At 31.5% G+C, this 9,912-nt stretch overlaps 1 protein-coding gene across 1 annotated transcript in view; it reads left to right on the top strand.

Moving 5' to 3' along the window:
* The first annotated feature begins 2,553 nt into the window (after positions 1-2,553).
* Positions 2,554-9,912, top strand: part of LOC114348113 (fork head domain-containing protein FD2-like) — a 43,335-nt gene continuing 35,976 nt past the window's right edge. The window contains exon 1 of the mRNA XM_028298746.2: positions 2,554-2,710. The gene's annotated coding sequence lies outside the window, so the exon portion shown is untranslated. The remainder of the gene's footprint in view (positions 2,711-9,912) is intronic.

Raw genomic sequence — 9,912 nt, 5'->3', positions numbered from 1 at the left:
CAATACGAACTGCAGTGTCTTAATAGTATATTGTGCAACAAGTGCAGAAAGGTACTAATTTCTCACGAGTTTGAAAAGTTGCGGTACGAGCGCAAGCGAGTGCCGCAATTCAAACGAGTGAGAAATTACCTTTCTGCACGTGTTTCACACTATACTTTTTCTACAAGCACAGTTTTTCCTAAAAATAAAAATCACAATTTCCAAACGACGATTAATTATAATAGGTACCTATGTGATAAATTTTAAACTGTATTTAATTAATACCTACTAATCAATTAAAATTCCTTATACCTAAATAAATTGCACAGAAATCAGTTAAAATATTAATGCACTGCCTTAATTTGTTTAAATTTAAACAATTATTACACACTATTGACATTATATTTATGCAGTCACGGATTTACACAAAACCTACTTCATTCGAGGTCTCTTGCACAGGTTGCTAAATCCTTATTGGTTATTTGATAATTATAAAATGTTTAATAAGAATAAAATTGTAAAATAAAACAGTTGTAACATCCATAATTTAGTTTGTATACTATAGTTAAATATAATAATTGTCTTATAGGTTATATACGTGTCTAAAGTTTAACCACGGATGTAAACAGAATATAACGTTACTCAGAATGCGGTAGTCCACGGATGTAAACAGAATATAACGTTACTCAGAATGAGGTAGTCAACTGTGCAGAAAAGAACTTTGCGGCACAGAAACGTCACTTTGCGGCACAGAAACGTCACTTTTCTGCACACTAATGTCAAATATCTTATACTGTGAGAAAATATCAAGTTTGCTAACATAAAACCGTGCAGAAAAGTGCACTTTGAATAGTGGTTGTAGAAAAAAATATTTTAAAGCATTAGTGCCTTAAAGTAGCATTTTTAACGCTAGCATGGAGTGCTAAAAATTGCATTTTTAACACGGTTGTAGAAAAAGGACATTATTCACTCATTATTGTACATAAGAGAGATACATCTAGGAATAAAATCAAAAAGATCGAAAATACCTTTCATAATCACAAAATAAAAGTTGAAGAAGAACTAGCTAACCCAATTAAATCTGACAGTGGGATAAGACAGGGGGATTCCCTACTAAGCCCTCTATCATGCAACCTGATCATGGATAAGACAATAAAAAATTTAGAACGAAAAATGATACCAAATGGAAGAAAAACAACTTAAAATAATCTGCTGTGAAGACGACGCAATACTACTCTCTCAAAGTGAAAGTGAAGATGATTTACAGCGTATACTGCAGCAACGGAAAGGCAAATGTTGCACATAAGACTATTGGATAAAAAGAGAAACGAGTGGATAAGAGAGAAAACCAAAGTTAGGGATGTTAGACAAGAAGTGGCAAAGTTGAAATGGAGATTTGCCGGACACACTATAAGACAAAAAGAAGATTGATGGAACAAAATTCTCATAAATTGGAGACCGTGGGAATATAAACGAAGCAGAGGAAGGCCACAAATGAGATGGGCAAATGATGTCAAGAAGCATGTGGGCTCTAGGTGGATAACTGTAGCGACAGACAGAGAAGAATGAAAAATTATTGGGGAGGCCTATGTTCAAAGGTGGACCGAAGAAGGCTAATTAGATAGATGAGACTGCAACAATTTAATATAACCGCCAAAAAATTTGTTAGAAACATTAATTTTCCCAAAAAAAGACAAAATGGATGGTTATAAAAACAAATCTACTCAAATGTAAATTGGACTGGAGGGTCCAGATATACGATGCAAAGTCGACAACATCAAGGACAAGATAAGAAAGAGAAGAGTAGAATGAAACCATTATATAAGCTATGAATAGAGTAGTAAAGATGCTGAGAGAGGGTTCCACAATAGGAAGATGCTCAGTGGGAATACTACGAAAACGTTAGAATGACAACTTACTTTGGGACTTTGGCCACATTGAAAAACAGTCATGTGTACACAAGATAGGAAGAAGAATTTGATTAAAAATGCACGATAATCGGGCATAATAGAGAAAGAAGAAAACAAAATAAAATAGAAGCTGTTTGTACTTTTCTCTTTTGGTGCACCAAATTTATTTCTTTTGTGGTTCTTCTATCATAGTTGTTCTTGATAAGTTCATTACTTCTTATTTAACTTCTAGTTTTAAGAGTGCACTGCCAGGTACCTATTAATATTAGGTACTGGTGTCTTATTTAAAATAGTAAATAAAATTTAAAAACATATCTATAGTTATTAGTTTAAAGTAATATCTTTTAGTGCAGGCTCGAGAGATTTTACACCAATAACAAAGTGTCAGGAAGTAAATCATCAGAATTCCATCCCTTAATCTCATGCAAGATACCGACTTTTTTCTCCTTCACTGGCACCATCTATAATCCTTTAATGATGACACATTACTTATTTATACAGCATTTAATGACAAACTCGGTTTATTTATTGCCAGAGATGTTTACAGATTGTCACAGTTATTACATCCTAGATATTCTTTTCAGGAAGGCCCGCCCCAATCGGGAGTTTTCAGGGCGGTTCGATTTGGGGTGGGGAGAATATTTGTTTCAGCCTACTAGCTTAAGTCGCTTTTCTTTCAGTTTTTCAGTTTCAGCTTTAATGAGAGCGTATGAAGATTTCCCGAAGATAGTAGAATCCTGTAAATACGATCAGTGTTGTGTGTTTTGTTTGTGTACCTACTTAGTGAAAAAGAAAAATATATACCAGAGCAGAAACTAGAGGTTTGTACATTTCTCTATTCATTAAATGCAGCATTTTAGTAAAAATATATCAAAAAGGGTTGATAATTATTGTTGCTAAATGACCAATAGTGTCAAAGTTATATTTTGAAAATGGCTTTTACAGTACATTTAAATTTTTAGTGTTTCTCTTGTATGTGCGAGGGACATGTACATGCGTTTATTTCCAATGCGACGAAGAAGTACGTCAGTCTTTCTTTCTTTCCTCTTTTCCCTTTCAACATCAACGTTTTATTTGCTTGTATTCTTCATATTTTCTTGTCGTGTTTGCAACGTGAAATATCTGCTCTAATTGTCAAATTGTCTCTAGATCGTGAGTCATCACTGGAAGGATGCAAATATTGAAAATATTTTCCTCAAGAATAATGGGCATATTATTGTTCTATGTATTTTAAAGGCAGCTCATGTTATATGAATTCTTCGTTCTACTTTCGCGCGTTTGTTTCCTCTTCTCTGTTGGTTTATTGGTTCTCTTAAGTAAATATATTTCTCATACTGTTTCTATCACTTCTTTTCCCACCAGCAACAGGTACTTCCTTCAAAGTAAGAATATTTGTCTTTGTTAGATTCATTTTCAAACATATTCTTTTCAAACACCTCTTAATTCAAAAGCATTCCTTGTAGTTGGTTGACTTTGTTACCAATTATGACTGTCAGTCAGATGTTGGCCTACGAGCGTCAGTCAGTTGTCTCTCTAATGCTGGGGCCACACTAACGTCTAATGCCTTTAATTATCGCATTGTTTGCCATCTCTGTAATGCAAATAACGCGATAATTAATGGCATTAGACGCTAGTGTGGCCCCAGTATTAGGCCAAAATGGTTGGGTGATGCACCCACACCCACACCATCAAAACAGGTTTTATGTGTTTGTAATGTTTAGGTGGCCGTTTTTTCTGTTTATTTATGTTTGGGGGTTGTACTAAGGATAAAACAACTCAATAGCATACATGATTGCACATTGTAATGTGATTCATATTGTCAAGATGCTCACGCATGTGCCTCGAGTAGCGGTACTTTTTTCTAATTGACCAATATCTCGGATTATGACGTTTAGTCGAAGGCGCTCAGCAAGTGTGTACACATGTTTTATCAGTCTTTGAACTATTATATACAGGGTGTCCTGAAAAGATTAGTCATAAATTATACCACATATTCTGGAATCAAAAATAGTTCCATTGAACCTAACTTACCTTAGTACAAATGTGCTCATAAAAAAAGTTACAAACTATTAGAGATTTTTTGGTAGGATCATCTTAAAACAGTGAGATTTGTCCACCCCATAAAAATTTTATGGGGTTTTGATCCCTTTAACCCACCAAACTTATGTGTACGTTCCAATTAATTCATTATTGTGGTACCATTAGTTAAACACAACATTTGTAAAACTTTTTTGCCTCTTAGTATTTTTTCGATAAACGAGTTTTTATCGAGATGCGGCTTCTTTTTTAATATATTTACATAAACATTTTATGGGAGTTTTGTTCCTTTAAACCCCCCAAATGTTTGTGTACGTTCCAATTAAACTATTATTGTGGTACCATTAGTTAAACACATTAGTTAAACACAGTGTGTTTAAAACTTTTTTGCCTCTTGGTCTTTTTTTGATAAGTCACCTTTTACCGAGATGTGGCTTCTTTTTCAAAATATACCTAAAAATGTAAATTATAAATACATTTTCAGATTATTAACAGGTCTCTTTAATCGTACTTAACCATATTATACAAATATGTGGTGGATTCGATAAATATTCAAAATATCTAGATAAACACTGGCTTATCGAAAAAGTCACAAGAGGCAAAAATGTTTTAAAACAGTGTGTTTAACTAATGGTGCCACACTAATAATTAAATTGGAACGCACGCAAAAGTTTGGGGGCGTTTAAGTGAATTAAACCCCCATAAAATGTTCATGGGGTACACCAGTTTCACTTTAATTTTTATTTAAGATGCTGCTGCCATAAGAAAGCAACACGTCGATTTTCAATGAAAAATCTCTAAGAGTATTCGATATAATATGAAAAAAAAAATTATTTTCATTTTGTAACTCCAAAGGGGTAACTTTTTTTGTGAGCACTCTTGTATTGTATTTTTTGTAAGTGAGGTTCAGTCAACCTATTTTTGTCCCCAAAATCGGTGGTATAATTTATGACCAATCCTTTTGGGACACCCTGTATATTAGTTGATATTATTATTATAATACCGTATGCACATTGATTATTTCCGAACAACTTATGCCAACATCAATAGCAATTAACTGAAATAATTGCATACGTACACGGTATATTCTCTTAACAACTTGGTCTAGCAGTTGGTGCAGCTAACACAGCTTCAAAATCATAATGATTTGATTAGTGCATATGGTTGCATAATTTATATTTACGTGTAATTGAAATCCGTCTGTCCAGTCTCTATGGAGATTTTGTGTTTGTGTAGGCAAATTAGTTTTCGTCTTTATCGATGTAAACAGCACAATAGGCTATTAATCTACTTTGGGTAAAGTTCGACATCCGACTAGCCGGGTGCTGATATTAAGATATCTTTAATAGGGTGGTTCGAAAAAAACTTTTTGTTTTATTTCAGATCGCTATAGTGCGCAAAAGTTGCCATTGATATAGAGTTGAAAAAATCACTAATTATTATTTTTTTATTAATTTGTCTTCCGGTCGCGCAATGCCATCGAACTTAGCCAAAAATTGAGAAAAACCTTAATTTTTCATATTTTTTTTTAAACAGGCCAGATGGTTTTAATTGCGTTCCTATACCATGAATTAACTAGTAAAAGTATATAAACTCAATATAAATGCACTTACTATACATTTGTTTCATATCTTCCGGTCGCGCAACATCTCTATTTGCGGCTGCGCGCGCTTCGCTGGCCCTCGTCACTTTCGCCTCGCCTCTCGGTAGTCTGCTGTTGACGAAGCTGCGCGACCGAACTCCACTTAAATATCAAAATTTATCTTATGCTTGGATTTTAAATATATTATTGTAATTGAATTAAACTATAGCATCTCTAAAAGTCGTATGATTAAATTGTACTAAACAGTCAAACTTTGAAATTTTGCAAATACTACTAAATTACTCATTTTGTATTATGTTGCGCGACCGGAAGATATGAAATAAATGTATAATAAGTGCATTTATTGATTTTACATACTTTTAGTAGTTAACGCATGGTATAGGAACGCAATTAAACCATCTGGCCTGTTTAAAAAAAAAGAATGTGTGTACTATGTACGCACGTAAGAAGATATTCTTCTATTATATAATAGGTAATTTAAACAAAGTAAATATACTTAAAAGGATATTGGTATTTTATTTAAAAATCAAACTAACTTTCTTATCTACCACTTTCAAAATTTTTTTATTAAAACAACCATAAATAAAAAAAATATATGAATCGCCCGGGAATTGAACCCGCAACCTTCCAATCGCAGTGCTAACGGCATTTCTAACTACTCCATCGAGGCACTAGAAATAGACATGTAAGTTTCGGATATAATTACACAACACGGCGACATATAGTGTAAAAATGTTATGCTTACATAATATTTTATTAATCCAAAAACACAAGAATTATAATAAATAATACATTTCCTAAAACCACTAATATATTCTTTTCAGGACTTATTTGCACGGTTACAGATACATACATACCTATCTTGAAAGATTAGCAATGAACTACATACTGTCAGTGTGCGCAGGCGCGCGGTTAATGTACAATTTTACCCTCAATCGATTCGCCGCTAAAGAAGAATATCTTCAAAAAAATATGAAAAATTAAGGTTTTTCACAATTTTTGCTAACTTCGAAGGCATTGCGCGACCGGAAGACAAATTAATAAAAAAACAAGCTGAAAATGCGAGCATTATCATAACGAAAACTTTGTTTATATACCTATTTAAATTCATAATATAGAAAATTGCTATTACGAAAAAGTGTTTAGAATTAAAAATTATGTTTTAATGTGCAAGTACATCATTCTAATTTAAATGTTGTGAACTATAAAGATACTTTACTCGAAATTCATATTTTTTTACATACCTCGTATAAAATTAATAAAATTTGATTCATGATGGTTGTATCATAAATCTTAGACCAAGAAGAGATTTTTATGAAGAATAACTTTTCTTCGTCAAATTAAAAATACAAGAGTTATAAATGAAAATGATGTTGGTATCCATAATTTGAGAAAATTCGTCAAATATTTTTTTCCATTACAAGGATGTAATTTCATATATATCAGAACATACTATTTTATTACAAACCACATTTTAAATAACAATTTTCCAATATTGTAAAATAAATAATACATACATGATAAAGATACTTTTTAATTATGAACTTTACTTGGATCTACAGACCGAGCGAGTCTTGTAAATTCCACGGCTTTGCGCCACGCTTCACGCAACCGTATTTGCGTACTTGTGTTTTGAGTTGTGTGCGCTGGTCGCTGGTCGAGTGGAGTTTAGATAATTTACCAAATTTAAATATAATCGTTTCTACTAATTCATTATTAATATAGTATAATATGTATTATTGCTTTCAAAATATACTTAAATTGTATTTTTATACATTTATTACAAATATTATTTTATATAATAATTAAATTCACTACATAATGTCATTAAAATGTTATTAATAGCTAAATAATTTATAATTTAGTTTGACATTCACGAAGTGTCAAACTCAAATATGAATAATAACATTTGCTTTGCTTAACAAATTCAGATTAAAAAAGTAGCCTACTTCCTAATCAAAGATTTCAGTTGACGTTTAGTGCCTGGTAGGAGATAACCGGATTGTGACGTCATATTTTAGATTTTGAGGTCGATTATCTCGAAGACGGTTAGAGATATCGAAATGCCGTTTTCAGATTTGGATTCAGAAGACAAAACTACATAAGAATCCATCGATACATCTGCTCTAAGTATTGCAGGAGCGGCGACGCAATAACACACAGACTTTTGCAAATTTATAAACGAAAAGTTTTCGTTGATAATAATTAGTGCTTTTTTTCAAGTCTATACCAATGGCAACTTTTGCGCACTATAGTGATCTGAAATAAAAGAAAATTTTTTTCGAACCACCCTAATCTTTAATATAATAACATAGAGAAGGATATGGTACACAAGAACAAACTTAAAATGCAATAATTAGTCTAATAAAAACGTATCATATAAAATAAGTCCAAGTAATAAGCTTAAAATAGGACAAAACCTCGCAATTTTTACATAATGGATCGACTTGCTTGAAAATTTGAGAAAAAGTAGTGGATAGTCGAAGGATCAAAATCTATATAATGCCGAAAGGCGCTTTTACCATGGGGGTGGTTGCCACCCCATGTCGTGGGTGGAAATTTTTTATTATATTTTGACCGCAAAAGTTGGAAAAAACATTCATTCTAAGCAAAAAATGTTTTATACATTTTTTTGATAAAATTAATAGTTTTCGATTTATTCGCTATCGAAAGTGTTAGTTTTATATCTAAGAAAAAATCAATGTTTTTAGTAAGTTTTCTGCTAATAACTCCAAAAGATTTCGTTTTATCCAAACAACTTTACCTAACAAAAATATACCTTTTAAAAAAATTAACAAAACCGTTTATTTTTATTTTCTTTATGGCCAATAATAATCACGCTATACTTTATTATTTATTATATGTTAGCTCTTCTTCGTGAAATGCTAAATATTGTAGTTTCAAAGTTAAAAGACGGGAAAACTATGCATTTTTCGAGGATAACTCGTTCAAACTAATTTAAAGTATTTAAAATTTTTTCAGCGAAAAAGTGATCGGAAGCAAACTCCTAATCACCACACTAATTATTAAAATTAGTCATTGACCTTATTTAGTCTTCTTTTGAATGAGTTTTTATATTTATGAATATATTACTTTTTTATTTATGAATGATGAGTTTTTAAAAGAATGGAGTTAAAAGCTAATAACAAAATTTTGTAGTTTGGAAAAAAATGGCATTTTCTTCAGAATAGAAAGATTAGCATCAGAGATACGAAAAAATTTTTAAATATGAAATTGTAGCTTATTTAATTCCGAAGAAACCGGTTTGCAAAAATTTTTTCTACGGCAAAAATTGAGTGAGCTATTGACAAATAAATCTTGTAATAACATGCAAAAACCACCTTTGCCAACCCATTCAAAGTCATGTCTTCTTGCGACTGAGGATTTTAAAAAGATTTATTATTAATAAGCTTATAGATCTTGTAAAAACCTACAAAATTATTTTTTACCAAACTTTTTAAGATGAAATATAAAAAAGTTACGGTTAAAAAATAATTTTTTTTTTGAAAAAAAAAAAAAAGGAGAAATACAATTGGAAGTATAATAATATAAGTTAGCGGTATTTTTAGTCATTGCCCTTATTCATTATTCTTTATTTATGTATTATTAATAGAATCTAGAAGTTTGACTGGCTCAGAATGATTAGTTTAAAAAAACTGGAGTTAAAATTGATTAACGAATAAAAATTCAATTTTCTTCAGAATAAAAAGATTAGCATCAGAGATACATAAAAATGTTTAAATATGAAATTGTAGGTTATTTAATTCCCAAGAACTTGGTTTGAAAAAATTTTTTCTACGGCAAAAATTGAGCGAATCGTAAATGAATACCTCCTATCAAAAAACATTGATTTTTTTCGATAGAAAGCTAACACTCTCGAGAGCGAATAAATTGAAAACTATTAATTTTATCAAAAAAATGTATAGAACATTTTTTTCTTAGAATGAATTTTTTATCAACTTTTGTGGTCAAAATATAATAAAAAATTTCTACCCCCGAGATGGGGTGGCAACCATCCCCATGGTAAAAGCGCCTTTCGGCATCATATAGATTTTGATCCTTGGACTATCCACTACTTATTCTCAAACTTTCAAGCAAATCGATCCATTCTGTAAAAATTGCGAGGTGAAAAGCTTTGGTTCCTGGACTAACTAATTTAGTCCTGTCGCCAGGGGGGGTACAACGGCCTCGTTAATTCAGATGGACTTACCCAAATTTTTTTTATGTATTTTGACCCGTAGAACACGAATTTTTTGGGTAACAGTTGATCCGGATGTCGATAAGATTGTTATAGACCAAGAACTTGAGGAATCAAATAACAGCGATTTTTGGCAAAACAAAACAATATTTTGTATTTTTTGGGTCATTTTAAGCAAAAAATAT

Source organism: Diabrotica virgifera, chromosome 7 (assembly GCF_917563875.1).
Source record: "Diabrotica virgifera virgifera chromosome 7, PGI_DIABVI_V3a".
Lineage (NCBI taxonomy): Eukaryota > Metazoa > Arthropoda > Insecta > Coleoptera > Chrysomelidae > Diabrotica > Diabrotica virgifera.
Note: the sequence above shows the minus strand (reverse complement) of the source record. Positions and strands in the feature narration are given on the sequence as shown.